We start from the raw sequence: 26770 nt of genomic DNA, 5'->3' as shown, positions 1-26770 counted from the left end.
GATTAGTAGATCCAAATTTCTAGAGTCTTTCTCAAGCACTCTAGAACTTCCAAGAATCAAGAACAGTTCGGCCAAACAGATTTAAGGTTGCCTAAATTCTTTTTCAAGCAATCCAAACATTACAAAAATCAAGATCAATTCGGCTAGCAGTTTTAACAATCAAATTTCTAATCAAGATTGCATCTAATCCATTCGAATGAACCTAGAAAGCTAACTACAGATCTGATTTTACAGAAATCATGCTTCAACTATAGCAAGAAAGAAAAATTAATGGAGAATTGAACATGAAACCCTAGCTGAATTCGATTACCACTTGTGCAAAAATCAAGAAAGAACACAACCTAGATTGATCTCCTCCAATGGCTTCTCCTCCAAATTCGAAATCAGCAACTTTTCTTCTCTTGAAGCTTCTTGAATCTCCTTCTTTCTTCTCTCTTGCGCTCTCTCTCTTTTCTCCCAAGAGAGTTCGAACTCGAGGAATTCAAACCCCAAGGTTTTTGAATCACAAGGTGTTGAACATCTTTTTCCTCCAAGAGACCTCCTAAATAGTTTTTCCTTCAGCTCTCCAAGAATTCTAGAAATTGTCGCCCTTAGCCTCTCTTGAACCTTCTAAAATTTGCTGCCCCCAAGCTTCTCTTGAACTTTCTAGAAGTTGCCACCCCTAGCTTCTCTTGGGCTGCAATTTGGTCTGCTCCTGAGCTGCAAATGGGCCTCCTCCTTGCTGGGCCGAATATGCTTCCTTGGAGGTCGTGGCTAGGCTCTCTTTAGGCATCTCCCAAAGAGTGCAGCATGGGCTTCATGGGCCGAATGGCCTTCTCTTAACCTCTCGGTTGGGCTTTTGTTCCAACTGGGCTGAATTACCTTCAATTTATCTCCTTTTTCCTTATTTTATGCTTTCTTTCTCCTGAATTGGTTTTCCTTGAAGATTTCCTGAAATTAAGCTAAATTGGGGTAAAACTCACACAAACTAGCATAAAAACCATGCATAAAGCCTCATAAAATAGGTGTAATTTGTGCACTCATCAGCTTACCATGAGGACACTCAAGGTTACCTGACACAGACCAAGTGGGCCCAATCGCAGGGCACCACGTGGCTCTGGCAGAACATCTCACCAGGCCCTCGTATGGCTCACATCTGGACAACCTAAACCTAACTACCCTCTAGCAGCTCCGATTATAAATGCAAAGCACCCCCTACAAGGTAAGGGATTTGAAACTTTTGTGATCTCTAGTGTTCTCTCATCTAAGGACCTAACACTATCTAAGACCTCGTCTGGACCCCATGGCTCTAGACTCGCTGCTTACCTTGCACGTTTACTAACTTGACCGTTGGAGGGTCGGAGTCCTCGCCTCAAGTCCACACCCGAGGCCTCCAACACCTTCTCCCTTACAGATTCACTGCTATAGGAACCGTAACTCATCCTCCCTCGGACACCCTTCTCAGTACCAGCCCTTGGCTTCTATAGTATCCAAAGGAGCAATTCACCTTGGCCTCTAGTCCTCGACCTCGGCTCATCTCATCTAAACCCTCAATGCCTTCGGCCCTCCTTCGAAACTTGGGAGTGAATTTACTTTGTTGCCCTCAACCAAACTGAGCATCAACAAGGATCAATGACCATGAAGATTTAGCTGAACGTCTTATGAAGGATAAAGACTAAAGAGTGAGGGCTCATACTAGGAGAGTGGGAACTAAACGGAGGAATTCTTAAAGGGAGGAATGAGAAAGGAGATTGTCATGGAAGGTTGTTCCTGGACTTTCATTTTCTTTCTACAGACGAAGAGAATTCTGTTAATTGCTTTTATACATGTACATACAAAAATAAATCTTTCTACAGATGAAGAGAGCTCTGTTAATTGCATTTATACTTATACATACGAAGATAAATCATGTAGATATGTAAACATGTAGATCAACCAGTCACAAAGAAAAAGAATTGGAGCACTTATTAATCGTCAGTGAAACAAATATGAAACAGAGGTGTAGACGGAAAAGGAGCACTTATTGCCGAAAGTTTGACACAGTGGTGGTTGGAATTGCTGAGGCGACTGATGAAGCAAGAAGCGGTGGTCGAAGAGCGGTGAATAAAGAAGCAGTGGTAGCGGCAGTGCTTTGTGAGAGGTTGAAACGGTAAAAAAAATGTGGGTTTAAACTAGGGTAAACATTACATGCGAAGCATGGGATCGACTCTTCATCCCATACAATGGAGAGGCATGGTTTAATCCACGAGATAAATCCATGAACGAGAAATTGGCCCGTGGACCGATCCACAAGATAGCGTAGATTGGTCCACACATAAGCCAACCGAACGTCCTAAGCTGCCATTGTGTAGACCGAAACACAAAATCTCGTGGTTGTTCCATGATCCATGAAACCGAAAACCACAATCTCTAGCACACTAGCAGGTCTAATTTTCACATGTGACACTATAATTCCTTTCTTTTTGATAAGCTTGCTGCACGAGGTCAATTTATCCTGTATTTCCAAATTCAAGCTCACGGAACTCTCTTTTATTTCCAATTTGCTCAACGACCAAACAGTAGGAAATAATTTTGGTTTTCTGCTACACAACCAAAAAAAAAAAGAGTTAAAATTACTCGCGTTGTTTTTTTTCACTTTTCTATCTCGGTGAAAACTTCCTGGCAATCGAATAAACTATTTCTTTCTGGGTGGTAAGTCAAGGAATTATGTGACATGAAATTGACCATTTGTTTCTGGGTGATAAAGTTTTACTAAAAAACTAATCTTTTTCTCTTATTTACCAGTGTTTTTTTGGGAGTTTAGTGAGATAATCCTTCAATAAGATTGCACAGAGAATAAATCTTCTGTTTTTAAACCTTTTTAGGGCATTTTTTGAGGAAACATGAATTCATTGCATAATAAGCTCCACGTATTTTCTCTTTCAAATTATTAATATTAGATCCTATTTATCTAAATAATCTGTTTTTTGGAATTTTATTTATTATTTGCCCTGATTTTGCAGATTGTGTAAGAGCTGAACCTGTAATATACAAGAAGCTGGAAGCTTCAGCCGTTGATATGGCCCTTAGAGAATTTATGGGAAACTGACCAACATGGCGGAATCTGCTCCACTCCACCTATGGAGAGTTGACTCAAGGGAGTTCCAACCCTTGTCCGCTAGGAGGATGATTCAATAACAGGCCGCCTTGAAGATGATTAAATCCACCTTGAACACAAAATTGATGCCCTGATTTCTGGCAAATAAAATCTCTTTATTATGAAGTACCATTGTACCAATAACTTATTTCTTAGAAGGTATCTTATTACTCATTGTTCTGTTAAGCTAGACAGAAAGACTTCATTGGAAGTAATCAGACATGATTTAAGGGCCTATAGTTTAACGATGGATATGGCATCAATTAAAATTGAATGGTGAAACAGGATACATGTAGTCAAATCAGAAGGGGTAAATAGATGATCAACTTACACTTCTATCATATTTGTTTATCATATCAAATGCATACATTTAAGATTTAATTCCAATTTAGTTGCTCCAAATTCCTTGCAATGCAATACATGTTTGATTTGTTTTGGAAAAAAATCCTAATCGAATTAGGAATGGAGCTTTCCCCATCCAATCTCCAAGTCTGTTTCTGCAAGTGGAGAGGTCATGTGGTCAAACCTTTTACTGGATATGGTCTAGGCCTAGAGCCTGCTTGTTTCCTTTTTCCTGTTCTTTATGACTTTTCTGCAAATTCTTTGTTGGCCTCAAAATTTATGGTTTCTATTGTCTTCTGATAAAAACCAATGATCAGCATCCTTGCATAAATGAACAAAATAATAAGCCTTAGTTGAGGCATTTTATGCCTTTTTTCCCGTGAGATTGATGAACCTTGTATTGCCAACCAAAATAGAGTTTGGTCATGTAGCTAAGCTCATGGATTATAAAAAAATATTTTTTATGAAGAATAACAGCAGTCAACATGTTCATTTATTTTCTTTTCGAGATACATAGGCAATATGACATCAACCCATTGCATTGTTGAAGTTACTATTCCTAATCATTGCTAAAAGCACCCTATCCATCATAAGAGAAGCTTGATGAAATAAATCAAGAATGAAGAGTGATTTTGGTGGTTGTTGATGCAAGACTTTACTTGGTCAATTGAAATTTTAGATAAAAAAGAAGCAAAATTGAACTGTCACTATTTTACAAAACTACATTTCAAGGAAGTTCTTTTTGATCTTCTTAGTAAAAGCCACATTATTCTTAATTGCAATGCATATAAAATACATCTTTTCTGGAGTTCCAAATTTCCCGCTGATAATAATAAGCTTTGTTTACATGAATTTGTTGGCCTTCTAGTAACTGCAAAAAAGAGGTGCATCGGATGTTAAAATGTATATCTGGAATACCTACAATGGTAAAGAGGAGTCAAGGCAGAAAGAAAACCCCCATCCATTTTACACTGATCACATGCCATATATACAGCTGACATCTAGATGGTTCGGGTGTTCAACCAAAAGGCCCTGGACCTCCTCATGAGTAAAACCACAAGGATTCTGTAGATGAGTATGATCTTTTTAGCAGAAAATTGCATACAGGCAATGCATGTCCATACTCCACAAACGTATTACTGACTTTTATCATGATTATTAAATAAAAATTTTAAATGCTTAAACATATCCATTCTAATAAGTTGAACCATGTATTTAAATTCAAATTTAACTGATTTCTGTAATATTAAATGTAGTAGTTAACGCTTAACAAAAATAAACTTACAACATTGTTAAATGATGAGATTGCAGCTTCTACATCCTCTTCTGAAGAGAGAAACAAACCCAAACCCACTGGATTTTGAGGTCCCTGGCACACATGAAACTTTTGCACTAAGAACATTTCCCTTCTTACCCACATAAACCTTATAGGGACTGTTAACAAACTGGGATTCTTCAGCTTGGAGGGGATAAATCCACATTAAGGCTTTTCAGTTTTATTCACTTTGATCTCACATCCCCCAATTTTCTGTTATCCAATTCACAGAAAACCAAAAAGATACACTCCTTAGTTCCTTGATATGAGGATTTTCATGAAAAAAGAATGGTATTTGTCAAAGCTCATCATCTAACTAAAGAGTTACAGTTTATTGTGCCACTCAGCTTCTCAATATCTGCATTTGCATTGTCAATAGTCTTCATTATGACAAATCCAAAGTGACGGCTCCTTCCTGAGTAATTGCTTGTCATACATCACCTATGAACAAGGAAGAAAACTTACCACAAAACCAGAAAGATCAGACAGAACAGCCTGCATTTACCACAAAACCAAAAGAGTAGAACAAAGAGGTAAGAAAAAGCTGAGAGAAACAAACTAGGCGCAGATACTACCTGCTCTGTTTTTGGAACTTCTTTAGATAGGTTGAGTTTGATCAGGGTACTGCCAGCCTCGATAGGGTTCAGGTTCAAGCTCAAGGTATCGCTGGCTTCAAAAGCACTCAAAAACAAAAAAAACAAAAATGATTATGCCGGGAAAAAGGAGAGGAGAAGAAGAAGAAGGAGCTTACCACCGGTTGATTCCACGCTGTCGGACATCAGTTGCAAAGGGAAATCACTGGTGGTCTGCTCACTGACTAGGGCTAGGGCTCAGATGAGAGAATGGGAGAGGAGTTCGACTGAGCTTCCAAATTGTTCAAAATGGTTTTTTTTTTTTTTTTTCTTTTGTCTTTTATTGTCCGGTTCAACCGGATGAATCAAAGCTAACGGAAAATGACCGTTATTTTGAGGTTAGTTCGAAGAATACAACATGCATGCCTCCCATTGGAGTGTACATGCTTCCTGTGTGAGTTCCTTGGGGATGGTGATTGAAAAACATGTGTCCAACCATGCGGAAAGGTGGTGCAATCAAAATCCTCCAAAAATTAAATATACTTAAGGAAGATGTTTTTCCACTTAGTAAGGAGACTCCAAAACAAAGATGGGGATTCAACCAAGGGTGGGCAGCCACCTAGTTCATGCAAGAAGCCAGAGGTGGGACCACACATAGTAACAGCTCAATGATTCAGACAAGTTTACCAGAGGGGAGCTGTCACCAAACCAGTCAGACAGAGGTGGGGTTATACTTAAATAACAGTCCGACTTAGACAAGTGAACCAGAGGGGAGCTGTGGACAAGCTAGTCAGACTAAAACAGGGGAACTGGATTAGAATGAATCCCATGGTCCAAACGTATGCTGCATTATGATAGAAATTGATCTAGTTGATGTAGAGAAAATAACTAGTGCTATTTTTTTATTTATTGTGGTCCCCACTATTGTTGTTAGTTAGTTCTCTTTATATTTGTTGTTAGGCTGCTGTTAGCAATACTAGTTTATTAGTTATTTGCTTATGTAAGCAGTAGGGGCTTTAATGTAATTGCCATCTTATTTTTTGATGTTATTATAAATAGATGAGTGGGGCGGCAGCTAAGGCCAACCACTCTTCTCTCATCTTTCTCTTCTTTCTTTCTTTCTTCCTTTCTTCTTCTTCTTCTTCTTCTTCTTCTTCTTCTTCTTGTAAATTTGCATCAAGAATTGGACTGATTACAGTCCGGATTTGTTTACTTGGTATCAGAGCCAATCTAGGGTTTCTCATGTGTGTCTAATCCAGCCGACCACATGAGAATTGCCTAGGGCTGGAAGCTTAGAAAGAACTGTTCATCAGCTGATTCTTGGAGGTTACCAGAGAAGGGTTTAGCAGCTGTCCAAAGGCTTGTAGAGGCTTGGAGAGTGTTTTGGTAATCAGGAAGAATAAGAGATGGTTAAAAGGATCAAGATTAGGGTTCAGACCAAGATTGGAGGTGGCGATGAGAGTTTTCTGGGTAAGTTTTTATCTTTTCTTGAGACCAGCATCAGTCAGAGATAGGTCAGACTTATCTAAAAGGAGCAGCTGAGCTTTCCCTTATTTTCTCAAAGTTTTTTCTTAACCCTACGACCAGACTTGACTGTGAACCTATTTGGAAGGTGTGGCTGAGAATTGTTTTTGTTCTCACAAAGATTTCTCCAAGTTTTCCTTAACCCTACGATCAAACCTGATTTTTCCTAAATCTGTTTCAGCATTCCAGATTGCTTTCTAAGTGAATTCTAGACTTGTTTCAGCCTCCAAACCTGTTTTTTGGGGGTGAGAACCTTTTTTGGGGGAATCCCTTTGCTGAGAACTGGTTTCTCTTGATAAACCTATTACAGAAATGGCAGGAGCTGAGTTCAAGACTAATGGAGAAGGTGTTTTGGGAGTTGAAAACATGGGAGAAAACAATTTTCAGATCACTACTGTTAAATTTGATGGTTCTAATTACTTGGAATGGGCTCAGTCAGCCACGATGGCAATTGGGGGAAGAGGGAAGTTAGGTTATGTGAATGGAGATGTAAAAACACCAACCAGGGAAGACCCTTCATATGCCAAATGGGTTCAAGAGAACTATTTGGTCATGACTTGGCTATGTAACTCTATGCAGCCTCATATTAGCCGTAATTATTTCTGGGCAAAAACAGCTAAGGAAATTTGGGAAGTGATGAAGGAAACCTACTCTCAGCCTCTCAATGTTGCTAGGGCCTATGAACTGAAATGTGAAGTAAATAATTTCAAACAAGGGGAGAAGCTGGTTTCAATTTACTTTTCCACTTTGAAATCCTTATGGTATGAAATTGATCATCTAGAAACTATTGAGTGGGAAAGTCAGAAGGATGCACAAACCTATAGAAAACAAGTTGAGACCAATAGGGTTTTTGAATTCCTAGCTGGTCTGAATTCAGAGTATGATATATTGTGAGACAACAATTACAAGGGAGAGTGTGATCTTGTCTCAGGCCTATTCTTTACTGCATAGTAAGGAAAGTAGGAAGAAGGTTATGTTGCAGTTTCAGCCTATGGAATCAGCCCTAACAGCTATAAAACCAAAATTTGGGGGTGACAAGGAAAGGGTCACAAAGAAAGAGGATAAGGACCTAGTTTGTGACCACTGTAAGAAGCCAAAGCACACCAAGGACACTTGTTGGAAGTTATATCCACATTTAATGCCAGCAAAGATCAGAAATAAAAGGGGGAATGCCAATGTACTATTACTACTGATGGTGCATCCTCTTCCAGTACAAGAGCACATCCCTAGACACTTTAGCTACTGTCCGAGCTGCTCTGACTCAGTTAGAAAGTGAAGTTGCTACTACAACTCCCTCATCTCAGCCACTGATTACATTTGCTACTCCTACTTCGGCATTTTCTCATTCAAGTTCACGGGCATCAACATATCATGTTTCAGGCCCAGGTAATAATGGACCTTGTTGGGTCATAGATTCAAGTGCATCTGACCACATGACAGGCTTATCTTCTCTGTTTACTACTTATTGCTTATCCGCTGGCAGAGATAGAGCATCCATTGCTGATGGATCTCTTGTTCCCATCTCTGGGAAGGGAAACACTAGATTATCGGATGCCATCTCCTTGTCCTCAGTTTTGCATGTTCCTAAACTTAGTACTAACCTATTGTCAATTAGTAGCATCACTAAAAATCAAAGCTGTTTAGTGACTTTTTTCCCTGATCGATGTGTTTTTCAGGATCTAGAAACAAGGAAGGTGATTGGGATTGGCCGTGAGACGAATGGAATCTACCTAATTGGAGGGTGTCTACATGGGGAAGATAAAGAAGTTGGAAGGTCTTTTGTTTCTAAGTCTGTGAGTCAAATTTTGCTTTAGCATAACCGGTTGGGTCATTTGTCTGTTAAGTCTTTAAGGAGTTTGTTTCCCAGTTTGTTTGTGTCAATCCAGATGTCTAGTTTAAAATGTGAAAGTTGTGAACTTGCAAAGCATTGTAGAGCAACCTATTCTTTGAGCAATAAAAGAAGTACTATTCCTTTTGAAATTGTGCATATTGATGTTTGGGGACCATATCATGTCAGTGTTATGGGGGGATACCGATACTTTCTATTGTTTGTTGATGACTACACTCGTTTTTCATGGGTTTATCTTATGCACTCTCAAGATGATGTCCCCACTCTGACTCGGAACTTCCATCAAATGCTCCAAACCCAGTTCGGAGTCAAAATCAAAATTTTCAGATCAGATAATGCTAAAGAGTATTTTGCAAAACCCTTGACCTCATATTTCCTTGACCATGGGGTTATTCATCAAAGCACTTGTCCTCGCACACCTCAGCAAAATGGAGTTGCTGAGAAAAAGAATAGGCATATATTGGAGGTAACTAGAAGCATTATGCTAAACTCCAATGTTCCTATACGTTTCTGAGGGGATGCTATCCATACAACCGTGTACCTCATCAATAGGGTTCCTTCTCGGGTCCTAGACATGAAAATTCCATTCATCCTCTTATATCCCGATAAAGACTTGTTCACTATTCCCCTTAAAACCTTTGGATGTACTTGTTTTGTTCAGATTTTTGGGCCTCATCGTTCTAAGTTTGACCCTAAAGCTTCCAAAAGGATATTTCTTGAGTATGCACAAAATCAAAAGGGATATTGCTGCTATGAACCTACTTCTGGGAAATGGTTTGTGTTAAAATAATTTAGTTGTTGGTGTTAGGGTCTGTTTGGCTAGTTAAGGTGTTTTTTTATTTCGTTTTTTCACTTCTGTTATGTTTGTTATTGTACTCAAGGGCACAAGGGTCTTTTCACTTGTTATTTCTGCCACCCTTATATATTATAATAAAGGCTAGCGCCGCCAGAACTGTTACATTGCAAATCCCTTCTCTTCTGCTCTCTCTTCTCTCTTCTTCTTCTTTTCTCTTCTCTTCCTCTTATTTCTGGCTGACCATACTATCAAGATGGTATCAGAGCAGGAATATTGACTAAAGAGAGCAGATCGAACAACCTTTACTGAGAGAACAGATCGAACAGACTTGCTAAACCTGGGCGGAACAGAGATCTGAATCTGGACTGAGGAAAACAGCTCTATAACTGGTACAGTTCTTCTGTTTTCTCTTCTTTACCCTTCTTGGTCGTGTACCAAGTGAAAACCAAATGAATCTGGGCTGCTGAATGCTGTCAGATCTGTATACCTCTGTTTGTTTTTGGATCGTGTGATCATGTTCATGTGTTAAGACGATTGTAGGTCAAGGATGACCTGTCATCTCAATAATTTGACTTGATTATAAGTGATAAGGATCTCTCCTGCTGATTAATGGCTTTAGACATTCTGGAAGGCTGGTAGGTTGGGACTGTTAAAACCATACAGGTCTGAAATCTGCCGAATATTGCCTCTGTTTTGTCCTGAATTTGGTATTGTTTGTGCTCAGCCTGTTTTTAAGCCCAAGTGTGTGGGTGTGGACCGAGTGGAGCATTGTTTTGTGGAGTAAGGAGGGGTCTTAAGTCCGGTGTTTGGGACTGATTATCTGTTTTGACCACGTCATCTGAGAATTCTGCTACTTCAGAGATTTCAGGGAGCCACAATGGAGTGAGTGGGAGAATGGATATGAGTTTTCACATGGCTGTTATTCCCTTTGATGGTCTGAACTACCTTGAGTGGTCTTGGGGAATAGAACTCTACATCACTGCTAGGGGAAAAATAGGATACATCAATGGGGAGTGAAGGAACCGATGTATGGAAGTGCTGAATATGATAGGTGTAACCAAGAGAATAGTATGGTGATGTCTTGCCTCTTGGTTTCCATGCTGCCACAAGTAAGGAAGACTTTTATGTGGGCTGAAACTGCTTGTGAGATATGGGAACAAGCGAAGTCCACTTATTTAGAGCAGAGACACTATAACAAGATATATCAACTGCAAGCTGAATCCTCTACTTGCAAGCAAGGGGAGAGGAGTCTCTCGATGTACTATTCTGATTTGAGATTGTTATGAAAAGAACTTGATCACTATCAGAATGTGAATTGGAAGTGTGATGAAGATGCAAAGGCATGTAAGTCACTTGTATCTCAGCAACGAGTTTTTGCCTTCCTCCTACGGCTGAATCCTTCGTATGAGTCCATCAGGGTGCAAATCTTGGGTAGTAAAGACTTGCCATCAGTTCAGGAGGTGTATGCCTTGGTGCAGTCAGAAGAGAGTAAAAGAAGTGTGATGAATGGTGTAGAAGGGGAGTCAATTGCCCTAGCTTTCCGGGGAAATTCAAATACAAATGTTGGAGGTGGTTTTAAAAAATGTGACTCTTAGAAAAAAACAGATGATAAGAGCAAACTTTGGCGCACTCACTACCAGAAGGCACGACACACGAGAGGTACATGTTGGGATCTCCATGGAAAACCTAAATGGACACAGGATTTGGGTAAGAAGTCAACACCTGATCAGGGCAAGAAACTAGGCCAACAAAATCAAAAAAGGTATAACTCAGCTAATATGGCGTCGATAGAGACTAGTCCTTTGGTAACTCAAGAGAGGCATCCCAGTTCTGACCTCAAGGAAGATATTATCAACTCCTTTCGTGAACATTTGGAATTGTATGGTAGGACTCTCCGCCAAATGGATTCTGGTCCTACTCCCTCTACCTCGTTTGTGTCTACATCAGGTAATGCTGCCACAACCTTCCATGTGTCATCTCATACCACTGATTCTCCTTGGATTATTGACTCCAGAGCCTCAAACCACATGACCGGTAAGTCAAATTTGTTTCAGACATATAACCTTCTCTCTGGGAGAGATAAGGTAAGACTGGCTGATGGTTCTTTTTCTACCATAGCTGGCCGAGGTACCATACCTCTCCCGCTTGGCCTTACCCTTCCTAATGTACTGCATGTTCCAAAATTACCTATTAATTTGTTGTCCATTAGTAGTCTAACTCACTCCTTGAACTACTCAATCACTTTTTTTCCATCTTCATGTGTGTTTTAGGATTTGGCCTCGGGGAAGACGATTGGTAGAGGAAGTATGGTGGATGGTCTCTATGTGTTGGAGAATAATGTTGGTCTTGTGGCTATAGAGTCCATGAGTTTGTCAAGTGAGAGTCAAGCATATTTATGGCATAGTCGTCTAGGTCATCTTTCTTTTGAGTCATTAAAAGTTATGTTTCCAAAGTTGTTTGAGTCCTTGTCAGTGAGTCGGTTACAGTGTCAGACTTGCCAATTGAGTAAGCATTGTAGAAGTTCTTTACCTTTGCGAAATAAAAGATCGAATTTCCATTTCATATTGTTTATTCTGATGTTTGGGGCCCTGTTACTCTACCTACTAAGGCTAGCTATAAGTACTTCATTACCTTGATTGATGATTATTCTAGATACACTTGGATTTACCCTACGCGATCTCGAGATGAAGTGCCAAAAATTGTGAAAGATTTTCAACGCATGGTGTTCACTCAGTTCCAAACGGAAATCCATATCTTCCAGTCGGACAATGCGAAGGAATATTTCCATAGTGATCTCACGGAGTTTTTTGCTTCGAATGGGTCACTTCAGCGAAGCTCTTGTGCCAGGACACCCCAACAAAATGGTGTCGCTAAACGGAAGAACCACCACCTTCTCGAAGTAGCTCGTGGCTTACTAATTAATATGAATGTGCCAAAACGGTTTTGGATGGATGCAGTTTTGTGTGCTACATATATCATCAATCGCATGTCCTCTCGGCTACTAGAGTATAAGGCCCCACATTAGCTTTTGTTCCCTACAGCCCCGTTGTCCACCATTCCAATGCGTGTTTTTGGGTGTCGTTGCTTTGTCCATTCCGGGTTTTTCATCGTCGCCATAAAAGCCAGCAGAGTTCAAGAGCCGTGGAACCTGACACTATGCAACCAACATCATCGGATTCACCTGAGGCAGATCCGTCTCATCAGCTAGGTACACTTGCTCCTGTTGATATGTCTATTCCTCTAAATGTTGATTCACCTGTCATCAATGATCTTAATATTCCTATTGCTAAGAGAAAGGGTGTTAGGTCTTGTACCATAAATCATCCTATCTCTAATTTTGTGTCCTATAATCATGTTTCACCTTCATACCGTGCCTTTCTCTCTTCTGTGGACAGTGTCCCTGTTCCTAAGAATGTGGCAGAAGCTTTGTCTAAACCTGAATGGACAGATGCAATGCAGGAAGAAATTGATGCTTTACACAAAAATGGCACTTGGGAGTTGGTAGACCTTCCCGAAGGGAAGGAACCAGTGGGTTGCAAGTGGGTGTTCACAGTGAAACACAAGGCTGATGGAACTATTGAAAGGTACAAGGCTAGACTGGTAGCAAGAGGCTTTACATAGGTATATGGAGTGGACTATGTAGAGACTTTTGCTCCAGTAGCCAAGATGAACTCTATCAGGATTCTTCTTTCATTGGCAGCAAATCTTGACTAGGAACTTCACCAATTGGATATCAAAAATGCTTTCTTGAATGGTGACTTGGAAGAGGAAGTGTACATGACCCAACCACCAGGGTTCTGTGCCAAAGGCACTGAACAAAAGGTGTGCAGGTTAAAAAAATCTTTATATGGGTTGAAACAATCACCTCGGGCTTGGTTTAGTAAGTTCCATTTAGCAGTTCAACAGATGGGGTTCAAACAATGCCAGTCAGACCATACTCTGTTTGTGAAAAGAGGTGAAGGTAAAATTGCAGCTCTTATTGTGTATGTGGATGACATAGTGATCACAGGAGATTGGGAGGCTGAAATACGGAGACTAAAAAAATTCTTAGCCACTCAATTTGAGGTGAAAGATCTAGGCCCCTTACGTTACTTCCTTGGAATTGAAGTTGCCCGCTCTCACAAGGGCATCTTTATTTCCCAACGGAAATATGTAGTAGATCTACTAGAAGATACAGGCAAGTTAGGGGTAAAACCAATTGATTTACCAATTGAATCTAATCATCATTTGGGAGACAATCAGGGAGAGTTTCTGAAAGATGTGAAGAATTTCCAGAGACTCGTAGGGAGACTTTTGTATTTGTCTATGACCAGGCTTGGTATTGCCTATGCAATGGGTGTCCTTAGTCAATTCATGCACAACCCTAGGACGTCTCACTAAGCTGCAGAGAGGATCTTGAGATACCTCAAGAAGTTTCTCAGAGCTGGTTTGTTGTTCCAGAAACATGGTCACTTAAAGGTGGAAGTATATACTAATGCAGATTGGGTAGGAGCAGTCAATGACCGAAAGTCTACTAGTGGGTATTGTGCCTTTGTAGGAGGAAACCTGGTCACATGGAGAAGTTAAAAACAAAGTGTGGTGGCTAGATCTAGTGTTGAAGCACAGTATAGAGCGATGGCTCATGGGGTTGCTGAAATCATGTGGATAAGAAATCTGTTTGGTGAACTGGGTTTAGCAATCCTATGTCACTCTACTGGGACAATAAAGTTGCCATCAATATTGCTGCTAATCCAGTCCTGCATGATAGGACGAAACACATTGAAGTGGACAAGCATTTTATCAAAGAGAAACTTGAAAATGGAGAAGTGTGTAGACCATATGTCAGCTCAGAAGAACAACTTGTAGATATCTTCACCAAAGGTCTTCATCATGTGCGGCACAGAGATTTGTGTGACAAGTTGGTCATGATTGACTTCAATGGATAAAATAATTTAGTTGTTGGTGTTAGGGTCTGTTTGGCTAGTTAAGGTGTTTTTTTTATTTCGTTTTTTCACTTCTGTTATTGTACTCAGGGGCACAAGGGTATTTTCCCTTGTTATTTCTACCACCCTATATATATTATAATAAGCGCCGCCAGCACTGTTACATTGCAAATCCCTTCTCTTCTGCTCTCTCTTCTCTCTTCTTCTTCTCCTCTTCTCTTCCTCTTATTTCTGGCCGGCCATACTGTCAAGAGTTTGTTTCTGTGGATGTGACTTTCTTTGAGGATGTTCCCTATTATCACAGAGTTTCTTCTCAGGGTGAGAGTAATGAGATGGGTTTACCCACATCAGAAATTCCTTTACCTGTCCCAATCACTGAAGGGGAGTGTAATGAGGAGGGTTGTCAAAAGTGTAGGGAGTTGAGGGTGTTTATAAGCAGTGGAGACAGGTTGATTCAGTCCTCAGTAGTCCAGGCTAGCTTCAGTTTCCTCTGCGGCTCGAGATCCAAGTACCACAACTCCCTCACATCCTACTACAGATGAGATACCTCCCATCACTAAGCCTAATGAGATGCCTCCTATTACTGAGCCTTCACCATCATCTTGATCTTCCAATTGCTATCCAAAAGGGGAAACGCCATTGCACTTCGTCTACAACACATTGTATTTCTCAATATCTGACTTATGACCATTTGTCTCCATCCTATAAGTCCTTTTTGGCATCTATCTTTGCCACTCCCATTCCTAGGACAATGCAAGAAGCTTTGTCAATACCAGAGTGGAAGGATGCCATGAAGGTAGAAATGGATGCCCTTTTCTAAAATAATACATGGGAATTGGTTGATCAGCCGAAAGGGAAGAAACCGGTTGGGTGTAGATGGGGTGCTTACAGTAAAACATAATGTTGATGGCTCTGTTGAGAGGTATAAGGCCAGATTAGTTGCAAAAGGGTTTACACAAGCTTATGGCATAGACTACTTGGAGACTTTTGCACCGGCAACCAAGATGAACACTATCAGAGTGTTATTGTCCATTGCAGCAAATTTCTCATGGCCATTGTTCCAAATGGATATTAAAAATGCCTTCCTCGATGGTGATATGCAAGAGGAGGTATACATGGAGTTACCTCCCAGATTCTACAGTATAAAAGCAGGGAAGAAGGTCTGCCAGCTGAATAAAGCCTTATACGGACTGAAACAGTCTCCAAGAACATGGTTTGATAGATTCAGACTAGCTCTTGGAAAATTCGGCTATGCCCAAGCCCAATCAGATCACACTCTTTCATTAAGAAAACAGACTCCTCCTTGACTGTACTTGCTATTTATGTGGATGATATTGTGGTGACAGGGAGTGATACCGATGAGATTGACTCTCTTAAACAACTACTTCACAAAGAATTTGAAGTCAAAGACATGGGAGAACTACGTTATTTCTTGGGTATTGAAGTAGCTCGGTCCAAACATGGAATTTTTGTCTCTCAAATGAAGTTTGCTCTTGATCTTCTAGAGGAAACTAGAAAGCTAGGTATTAAACCAGCTGACACACCCATTGAACAAAACCACAAGATTAGAACCGAAGGTGGGGAGCCCCTTGAAGACAAGGCTATGTTTCAGAGGTTGGTAGGGAAACCGCTTTATCAATGCCTCACCTGACCAGGAATTTCTTATGCAGTTAGTGTAGTTAGTCAGTACATGCATTCTCCCACAAACACTCATCTTCTTGCAGTTGAAAGGATCCTTGCTTAACTGAAGAGATGTCTAGGCAAAGGCATACTCTTCAAAAATAATTGTCACATAAAGATAGAAGTCTACACAGATGCTGATTGGGTAGGGTGTGTTGATGTCAGTGAAGGGATAGGATATCCATCACATGGACGCCCAAAGATTGCGGAATAAAGGGGCGAATTTAAAAATTTTTTCTCTCCCTTCAACTGGGAATCAAATTCCCTATTTAGAAATCATATTTTCAATGATCATTCTTGAACCATAAACTGAACCAGATCTTAACCAAAAGGAGTAGGGAGGGATTATACCTGATACGGAGAAACAGTATCTCCCAATGGAGGTGTTCACGCCCAAGGAAAGATCCAAAATCTGCTCCCATTGAAGATGGCGCAGTGCAGGATGGAGCAGAATCAGCAGTGTTCTTCCAAAAGAACTTGACCCTTCGCAAGAATCAACTGGATGGCTTGTGAATACAACTCCAAAAGATTGGTATCAAGATCGAATCTTGATTACTCCTGTAGAGAGGAGGAGATCGAACTGTTGGAGGCAACGGCTGCAGGAAGGAGGCGGCAAGAGAGTATTTGCAGGGAGCAGAATTCTCTCTTGTGATTTCAGCTCTGAAGACAGGAGTTGTGTATTGCATGTCTGAAGGCTGCCGCCCCCTCCTCCTTTTATAAGCTTAAAGGGATCAGCTCCTAATCCCATTAGGAGTTGCTAGTCCAAATCATATTTGGATAAGAAGTCCCTTTAAGTGATAAGGGATAACCCTTATCTTATCTGCAAATTAGATCAGCCATCTCCTAATCTAATTAGGAGGCTTCCAGATCTAAATCTTATTTAGATCTTGGACTCTCTTAGTGGATAGGGTCTGGGCCCAATCCTATCAGCTGATCTATCTCAGAATTCGCCCCTTTAAGTGACTAATCAAACCAGCCCAGTTCGAAATGGGCTTAAGGCCCATTTAAGGTTATGTATTCACTTAGCCTTCCAAACTACTGCCCAGTTGGGCTTCCTTGTATGGCGTGGGACCCAAACATTGATCTACACATCAGCCACATGGGTTCGTCCCAGCCTTTATTACAAGGCCTGGCCAAATACACTGTTTTGAACAGTGCACCCCCTGAAAACTCATCTCATGGGCTCTATGGGCCCAACACTTACCCTAAGTGGTCCTTAGGCCAAGCCGCCTTGTAACACCCAAGGACTGTGGGTGGATGCAAGATTAGCCCATCAGGCATTAGCCCAGGAACAGTGTTGCACTCTCTGCTTATATGGATCCCAAGAATTGAAACCTTTTGCAAATCATTTCGAAACCACAATATATATATTTTTCTTTCACATAAAAAATATATTTTGCAAAACAAATCTCAACGTTTGAAATCGGCTGCCAGCAGTCTTGGTTTCTATCAGTGAGAGTGCATCCCCAATCATTACCTTTGTTCGAGAAAGGGGCTGATCCTGTCACTATGATCACCCACTCAGATGAATTCTCAAACTGTCCCAACATACCTAGGTTTTGACCCCCGCTAAGGATCTCACTGAATGGTATATCAAAGACAACCCAATCCGACACCTAGTGCAGTATCATAATCGAGTCTAGGGGTCGGGTGTAACTTTCCAGTTTTGCCCATCAATCTCTAAGGTCCAGGGCAATACTGGAAATCTGGTCCAGTTCATAAGTTCAATTAATCCTACACTGTATGTGCCTAGAGTCTCACCCTGGCAGCTGAGACAGGCCACCCCAACCGACATAGTGGCACCACAGTGTCAGCCTTGTCAGGATAGGTCTCCCCAGACCGACCCACTAGCTGTGAACATTCTAAACTAACACGAGTCTCATTAAGTGTCCAATTCAAGGGTATTACACAGAAACATACCAAGGGAACATGAATCAAATATGCACTTTTATTCATTTACAATAAACTCATAAAGTACATCATCTTGATTGAAGCTAAGGGCATACAAAACTGTCTAACAGTCAGGAGATCTACTTCTGGGTATTGTGCCTTTATAGGAGGCAACCTAGTCTCTTGGAGTAAGAAACAAAATGTTGTAGCACGTTCCAGTGCTGAAGCAAAATACAGATATATGGCACATGGTGTGGCTGAAGTATTATGGTTGAGGTCCTTGTTTGAGGAACTGGGAATTGCTTATGAGAAACCCTTGATGCTATATTATGATAATCAGGCTACTATTAACATTCACAACAATCCAGTATAGCATGACAAAACTAAACATATTGAGGTGGATTAACACTTTATCAAAGAGAAAGTTGCCTCTCAAGAAGTGTGTCTTCCATATATTGCCTCCAATATGCAGCTTGCTGATCTCTTCACCAAGGCAGTTACAAAGGCTAAGTTGAAAGCTGATTTACACAAGTTGGGAATGATAAATATCTATTCCCAACTTGAGGTGGAGTGTAGATATGTAGAGCAATAACTAGTGCTGTTTTCTTTATTTATTGTGGTGCCACTACTGCTGTTAGTTAGTTAGCTCTCTTTATATTTGTTGTTAGGCTGCTATTAGCAATGTTAGTTTATTAGTTATTTGCTTATGTAAGTAGTAGGGGTTTTAATGTAATTGCCATCTTATTTTTTTATGCTATTATAAATAGATGAGTGGGGCGGCAGCTGAGGCCAATCATTCTTTTCTCTCTTCTTTCTTCCTTTCTTCTTCTTCTTCTTCTCTTCTCTAGTATTTTTTCTTTTAAATTTGCATCAAGAATTGGATTGATTACAGTCCGGATTTGTCTACTGTTGATAACCACAAAAAGTGGATATCTAAGGCTGGAGATGATGCAGATTCAAAGAATCAGCTAAGAGAGAGCATTCCAAGACCATCAACGCTACCTAGAACAAAGTTTCATACTCTACCCTTTGGTGGTTATGACTCCAAGCAACTTCAAGAAGGTAAGTAGAAATACACAAAACTTGGTGCTTGCAATGGATCCTCAGGGAGGAAAAAGGGTCGACATTCCTGATGAAAGGATGTCCGCATGGGTGTTGTCCAAGTTATTAACCTTTGGAAATTCCTTGGTGTTTACATAAAAGGAATGGAGAAGGAAACAATAGAATTATTAGAAGTGATTGGAAGGCACATCATTTAGGATAAGTATAGAAAGAGAAGAAAAACGAACCAGGAACTTTTCAGGTTGGCATGGAGACTCAATGATAGGGCAGGTGACTAACAATTGAACCATGGGGGAAGAAGACAGAAAAAATTATCTAAGCTGAAACAATTAAGAACCTAAAAATAATCTCTTGGAATGTAAGGGGGATCAATTCGGAAAGGAGGATGTTAATGTGTTCTTTTTTGAATAAATGGCTGCCAGACATCTTGTGTTTATGACAAAACAAACTGCAGCAGGTGAAAGCATCAATTGTCAGTCAGAAGCATATTGGGTCAAAGACTGTGACTAGGAATTTTTACCAGAAAATGGGACAGCGGGTAGAATCCTGGTGATTTGGAATTGCATCAATATAGCAGTAACAGATTAGAAGGTTGGTTGTTAAATTGAATCTTTCTAAGGTCTGAGAACTTCTCTAGTATGTTGTCTACATTTTATGGGGCCACCGATAATGCTGTAAGTCCCAGGTTTTGGGAAGAACTTAACTGAGATCAGATAGCAAGATGTCTCAATTCCCTATTTTATTGGAGGAGACTTCAATACAATGAAATTTTCATATGAGAAAAAGGGGGTTAGTAAGGAAAGATAAAAGCATGAGGGAGTTTGCCAATTTTGTTCATAGATGTTGATGGATCTGCTCCTTGCTAGGGAAAGCCATACAGGGACTAGTATCAAGCCAATCGAACTTTAGTGAAACTTGACAAGTTCCTGATTTCACCAGAGTGAAACTTGACAAAGTTTTTTGGATTTGCTGCAGAAATGGTGATCTGAGATGAACTTTACAGGGTCAGTTAGCCATTTATAAACTGAAAGGCAGGCAAAAAGTCAAGAGTTGGAGCAAGGAAATTTTTAAAGGGGTAGGAATAAAAAAGGTTGAATACTTTCAGCAGATTGTTGATCTTGACAAGGAAGATGAAAGAGGCCCCCTTAGCAAATATGATAGAAAAAGAGAGTTGAAGCCAAGTTAAATTTTGACAAGATACAAATCCAAGACAAGGTGAAATGGAGACAAATGCTAGAAAGTGAGTGAATAATACAAGGTTGCTAAAAGTATGCAGAAGGAATTTGGGGGCTTGGTAATTAGGAAGTTTAAGGAAAAGAATTTGTCTCTTTTAGGGAAATGGCTATGGCAACAACCAAAGGTAATTGAAAGGTTGTAGTGTAATGTGGTGCTTAGTATTCATGAACTCATGGAAAATGGATGGGATGTGGGAATACCAAGTAGATTAGAATTCCTCACCTTGTTTTTAAATCATATTAGTTATGACCTCTCCTATAGATTCAATATTAAATTCAAGGAAGACCTGCGAGTGGGGATGTTCCCACAAAGATAGGTTTCCTCCAATTTTTGTATTTTCAAGTTTGAAGGAGAGGCCAATTTCTGAGTTTTTCACTTCGGCTAGTCCTAATGATATCATCTTTATCGAACTTGTAATTTGGGATTGTGAAGAAATTTGAGGTATTCTGAATGATGCCTTGTTTCATCTCCTACACATTCTTGGTTGGGTGGTGATTGACCCTTGCAGTCTTATGGTCGCATTTGGGTTCCTAATCTTTTTGGGGTTTTTTCTTGTGCGTGCTTCTCTTTTCAAAACCTTGACTTGGTCCACTTCTTTGGTGTTGTTTCCCCTCAAAGTGGTTTGATATGTTCCTTTTCCCCCAAAGATTGGTGCCTTTTGTTGGGAAGTATTTCCTGAGTACTAATACTTGAAATTTACTGCAAAGAAAAAGACTCAACTGGTGTCTGTCGCCAGACTGGTGTGTTAGTTTTGAGTGTTGAGACTGCCTATCACCTACTAATATTCTGTTTATTTTCCTCTTGCATTTGGGAGTGGTTTTTTTCTCTTTCTGGTTGTAAGAATACTACCCCAATTAGCTTGGACAAATTGTTTGACCTGAATGTATTCAGGTGGCCGAAAAAAAAGGAAGGATTATGTGAAGATGTTCCACAGTAGCTTTGACTTGGAGCCATTTTCTGATTTCTCAATTGATGATGTATTGAATAATTGGGGAGAAGTGGCAGGATCGTCGACAAGGAAGTAAAGGTTAGTAAGGGATTGGCTACCTCTAGAAAGTGGTTTTCTAAAACTGAATTTTGATGGCAGTAGTTTTGGAAACCCAAGACCTTCTGGAATAGAGGAGCACTAAGGAATGAAAGAAGAGAGGTTTATGCAGTAACAGAAGCTTTTCTAAACCACTTCAAAGAGCTCCATTCTAAGGAAGGCTTTAGAAAATTTACTTTAAGAAGTTGAGATGGGCCGACTCTAGCAGAAGAAAAGAGGATATGGCTTGAAACAGACTTTGTGGAGCAAGAAATAAGGGAAGTAATCTTTGACATGGATGGAGACAAAGCCCCTGGGTTCGATAGTTTTCCCATCTTTTTCTTTCAGATCTGTTGGGATGTTGTAAAAGATGATCTTTTGGATGGAGGTTTTCAAGGAATTTCACTCCTTGGCTGTTGTAAAGAAAGGTAACAACTCTACCTTTATCTGTCTCATCATTCCAAAGAAAGGTGGTATTGTGGAAGTGAAAGACTTCATGCCAATAAGCTTAGTAGGGAGTGTGTATATAATTCTGGCTAAAATGTTGGAAAAAGACTTAGAGAAGTCCTAAGAGATCTAGTTTCACCTAACCAATTTGCCTTTGTTAAAGGTAGACAGATGCGGACAGCATCTTAATAGCAAATGAATGTGTTGAAGAAAGAAGAGTAGTAGGTCGGGTCTCCTTCTCGACAAGGCTGTCCTCTCTCCCCCTTTCTCTTCACCTTGGTGATGGATGTTTTCAGCCAGCTTGTGGACATGGCCAAAAGCCTAAATTTAGTTAAAGGTTTCAATGTAGGAAGATATGCTCTTAATATTTCCCACCTCCAATGTTATGGGCCCGCGAATAGGATCTCATCACGGGTCGGTCCACGGGGAAAACCTCCTGTTTTCCCTTGTTCCTCCCTGCTCTTGATGAACCTATCTTGGCCGCCCTAATGGTGATTTGTCCAAGAGATCACCAACTCTCCTTACTCTCTTCTTGACTGAATATTCGATGCCTTTATTCACTAATAGTGGCTCCTTAAATAGGAGATTACAAGAGTCCTGTTCTTAGGGAGACTCCTTGCTGAATAGGGAGACCTCCAGCTTTATCTTGATAAGATAAGACTGATAAGATAAGATAAGTCTCTCTTAATCCTAATCTAATAAGATAAGTCTCTCTTAATCCTAATCTGATAAGATAAGATAATCTAATCTACTAACTTAATAAGATAAGATAAGAATAACAAGATAGTCTAATCTAATCTTCCGAATGGATAAGACTTGCTGCCGAATTGGATAGGATGAGAACACCGGATCATTGCTGCTGCTGCTCCCAATACGTGTCCACATCATCCAATTTGCAAACGACATTATTCTGTTCCTGGAGGCTACTTTGGAGAATATTACCAATGTGGAAAGGATACTAAATTGCTTTGAATTAGTTACCAGCTTGAGGGTAAATTATTCAAAAAGTAGTCTAATGACTTTAAACTCAGTTGAAGAAGATCTTTTGGAGAGTTTCAAGGTAGAACTGCCGAGTTGAAAACCTTTCCCTTTCTTATTTGGGGTTGCCTCTCGGTGGGAACCCAAAAAGTCAAAGCTTCTGGGATCTTGTGGTGGAAAAATGTGAGAAGTTAGCCACTTGGAAACGCTGTTATCTCTCAAAAAGGGAGACTTACCCTTATTAAGGCTTTTGTTGCAAATCTGCCCATTTACCTCCACTCAATGTTCCAGATTACTTATAAAATTAGATTACACATTGAGAAACTTCAAAGAGATTTTCTTTGGGAAGGTGGAGGGGAGAAAAAAAGCCATCTAGTGAACTGGCTGAGGGTCAACCGGACCAATGGGCCTACAACTGGGCCCCCATTATGGACCCAACCCAACCGGGTTGATCAAAATCAAGGACCTCTCCTTCCCACTCCTAATTATAAGCCGGAGGTTTCCACACCTAAAAACCCAGGTACTATGACTGTACCTGGACTAAGATGCAAGCTTGTCGTGAGAAGGGGCTTTGCTACAATTGTGACGAGAAATTTGCTCTCAGATATCGGTGCAAGGCTCCCCATCTCTACCTCCTGCAAGCTGATGACGAGGTTGTAGACGAGGGAGAAGAACTTGAGGCTGAACCAACTCAGATTGTAACTAATACAGAGGCTGAATACTATATGTCATCTGATTACAAGCCCTTTTGTGTCAACCGACCCCACGAACTGTGAGGGTTAATGGTTGAACCATGGGTCAAGAAGTGGCAGTGCTCATTGATAGCAGCAGCTCTCTTAACTTTATCACCTATGGGCTGACCCAAAAGCTGGGGTTAGCAGTTGAACCGGTCCCACCTTTTGCCATCAATGTGGCAAATGGGCATGGGATCAGATGTGAGGGGAGATGCATAACCGTTGGGATTAGAATCCAATGCCATTCGTTCCTGGTAGACCTGTACCCACTTGAATTTTCAGGGGCAGATATAGTGCTGGGCATTGAATGGCTCCAACAGTTGGGCCCGGTAATGTGCAAATGGGCTGAATTGACAATGGACTTCCAACATAACAGACTTTCTTGTTCAATAAGGGGGAATAAACCCATTAAAACCACGGCAGAAGCTCCATACACTATTTTTAAGAGCTACTAGCACTCTGACACCCCACTACTAATGAGTATGGGCTCGATGCCTTCTGGGCCGCAGCTGTCCACTAAGGATTCAGGGGTGCAGACCCCAGAACAGCAGAATCAGCTCCAACAGTTGTTGATTGAATACTCAGATGTGTTTCAGGAATCCTCCACTTTACCACCCAATAGACAGATGGACCATCACATTACTCTTCACCCCAGGGCAACACCAGCCAATGTGAGACGGTATACCCCATTACCAGTGCGTTGAGGTAGAAAAGATGGTCAGGGAGCTCTTGGAAAAAGGGTTCATTAGGCCCAGCAACAGCCCTATTTCCTCACCCGTCCTACTAGTCAGAAAAAAGGATGGCACCTGGAGGTTTTGTGTTGATTACCAGACCCTTAATAACATCATTGTGAAGGACCAGTACCCCATTCCCTTAGTTGAGGAACTGTTCCACGAATTGGGCCACGCCCTCTACTTCTCTAAGCTAGATCTCAGATCTGGGTACCACCAGATTCAAGTCCACCCAGATGACATCAATAAAACTGCCTCTCAAACATCAGATGGAAATTACGAGTTTGTGGTGATGCCGTTTGGTTTAACCAATGCACCCTCCACCTTTCAACGGCTCATGAACGAAATCTTCAGACCGTTCTTGCGCCGTTTTATACTTGTATTTTTCGATGACATACTTATTTACAGCCCAACATGGCCCTTACATATGGAGCACCTGCATCGTACTCTGGACCTACTGAGACAGCACTCCTTATTTGCCAAGCCCACTAAATGTTCTTTTGGGCAGACCCAGGTCAATTACCTTGGACACATCATATCTAAGGCAGGGTTCATACTGACCTGGATAAGGTATCCAGCATGATCAATTGGCCCCGGCCCACTTCCCAAAGGTCACGGGTTCCTGGGATTGACTGGCTATTACCACCGATTTATACCTAGTTATGGTATCCTAGCTGCACCTCTCACTAAGTTGTTGAAGAAGTAAGCTTTTGATTGGGATGGTCAAGCTGAATATGCATTTCAATCCCTTAAGAAGGCAGTCACCACTCCACCCACTCTCAGCCTACCAGACTTTCACAAGGAATTAATCGTTGAAACAGATGCTTCTGGAAAGGGGATTGGGGCAGTTCTGATACAAGGGGGGCAACCCCTAGCTTATTACAGCCGAGCTCATTCACTTCAGGCCAAAGCGAAGTCAACCTATGAAAAAGAGCTAATGGCCATCACAATGGCAGTTCAAAAGTGGAGAGCATATCTCCTTGGGCGGAAGTTCATGGTACGAACTGATCATCGAAGTATTAAACATCTATTGGAGCAGCGAATTTTAAGCCCAGAACAACAGAAATGGGCCTATAAACCATATTGGGTTATGATTTCCATATAGAATACAAACCCCAGACCCTTCAAATGCTGTAGCAGATGCATTATCAAGGGTGGAGGAGCTTAAGTTCATGGGCCTGTCCAAGTCCAGTTCAAGACTATGTGGCTCACTGCGACATCTGCCAACAACATAAGTACAACACACAATCCCCTGCAGGTTTACTTCAGCCCTTACCCATTCTAGAGAAGGTTTGGGAAGACATAAGCATGTCATATTACCGGGTTACCTAAATCAGCCAGGAAATCTGTGATATTGGTGATAGTGAATCGTTTAAGTATGCCCATTTCGTAGCTCTGCCTCAGCCATACACAACGGCTACAATAGCATGGGTGTACATCCATGAGGTAGCCGAATTGCACGGCACCACAAGTTCTATTCTGACTGACAGGGATCCCCTCTTCATGAGTAAGTTCTTGGAGGCCTATTTTTCAGCCCAAGGAGTTCACATGCTCCATACAACCAGATACTACCCCCAAACTGATGGCCAATCAGAGGTGGTAAACAGGTGCCTTGAGACCTATCTACGTTCCTTTATCTGGGAAAATCCAATACAATAGGTCCGTTGGCTGCCATGGGCATAATATTGGTATAACACTAAGCCCAACCCAAGAAGCCGGCTGATCACTTAAGCCCAACCAAGGAAGCCCAGGCCCATGTCACCCAGCAGGCGGGTCATTCTTAAGAGAAGCCCCTGATCACCCATGTGACTCCGCTGCGGTTTGTTTATACAAGGAAGCCACGTTGTACAAGTTAGTTATCCATCACATTCTCAGCCACGTGCAAGTGAAGTATAAACACTATGTAATCCGATCTCTATGGCATGAAGTAAGAAACCCTATCATTCCCCTCTCTTCTCTTCCTCTTTCTCTTCTTCTCCTTTCCTCTTACTCTGTTTCAGGAGGGTGAGCTCCCTCAAATCAGCGCATTGTTTTGATATTGAAGTGAACTTATCAACTTCTCTCCTTGGAAAGTGGCTATGGAGATTCCCTACTGAAACAAATGCACTTTGGGTAGCTGTTATCACCAGCAACTATGGGCTGAACACAAACAGTTGAGACTGCAATCTTCATTCAAACTGATTAGCTTCCTCAAGCCCTTGGAAAAAGGTATCATCTCTACTTATAATACTTTTATTCCCTTTATAAGATTTAAAGTGGGCAATGACACTAAATAAAGTTTTGGAAACCCCACCCTGCCAGCAAGTTCTCTTCCAAGACTTTCTTCAAGGATTTGGTTGCAGAAGAGCAAGATTGTTATTTCCTATTCAAGGTCTGGTGCAATCATGTCCCCACAAGAGTGTGTTTCTTCGTCTGAGAGGCTTGTCTGCATCGAATAAACACTTGTGAGTTGCTGCAAAAGAAGAATTTTGGTGGACTTTATATCTCTCCCCATGCCTGCATCCTTTGCCTTCGAGAAGGGGACTCAACTGTCACTTGTTCATCCATTGCTAG

The 26770-nt window shown here is 41.0% G+C and overlaps 1 long non-coding RNA gene across 2 annotated transcripts; it reads right to left on the bottom strand.

Moving 5' to 3' along the window:
- Positions 1–4111: 4111 nt before the first annotated feature.
- Positions 4112–15293, bottom strand: LOC148871591 (uncharacterized). Of its 2 annotated transcripts, XR_016106448.1 has the most exons (3): positions 5524–15285; positions 4743–5442; positions 4112–4328 (listed from the first exon to the last, which is right to left on the bottom strand). It is a non-coding gene; the product is annotated as an uncharacterized LOC148871591 (long non-coding RNA). The 2 variants fall into 2 exon arrangements; XR_016106447.1 differs by having other exon boundaries at positions 4743–15293.
- Positions 15294–26770: the final 11477 nt, after the last annotated feature.

The sequence above is a fragment of the Nelumbo lutea genome, chromosome 2 (assembly GCF_056320005.1).
Source record: "Nelumbo lutea isolate HS-2025 chromosome 2, American lotus-T2T, whole genome shotgun sequence".
Classification (NCBI taxonomy): Eukaryota; Viridiplantae; Streptophyta; class Magnoliopsida; order Proteales; family Nelumbonaceae; genus Nelumbo; species Nelumbo lutea.
This window is presented reverse-complemented; position numbering and strand designations above follow the sequence as displayed.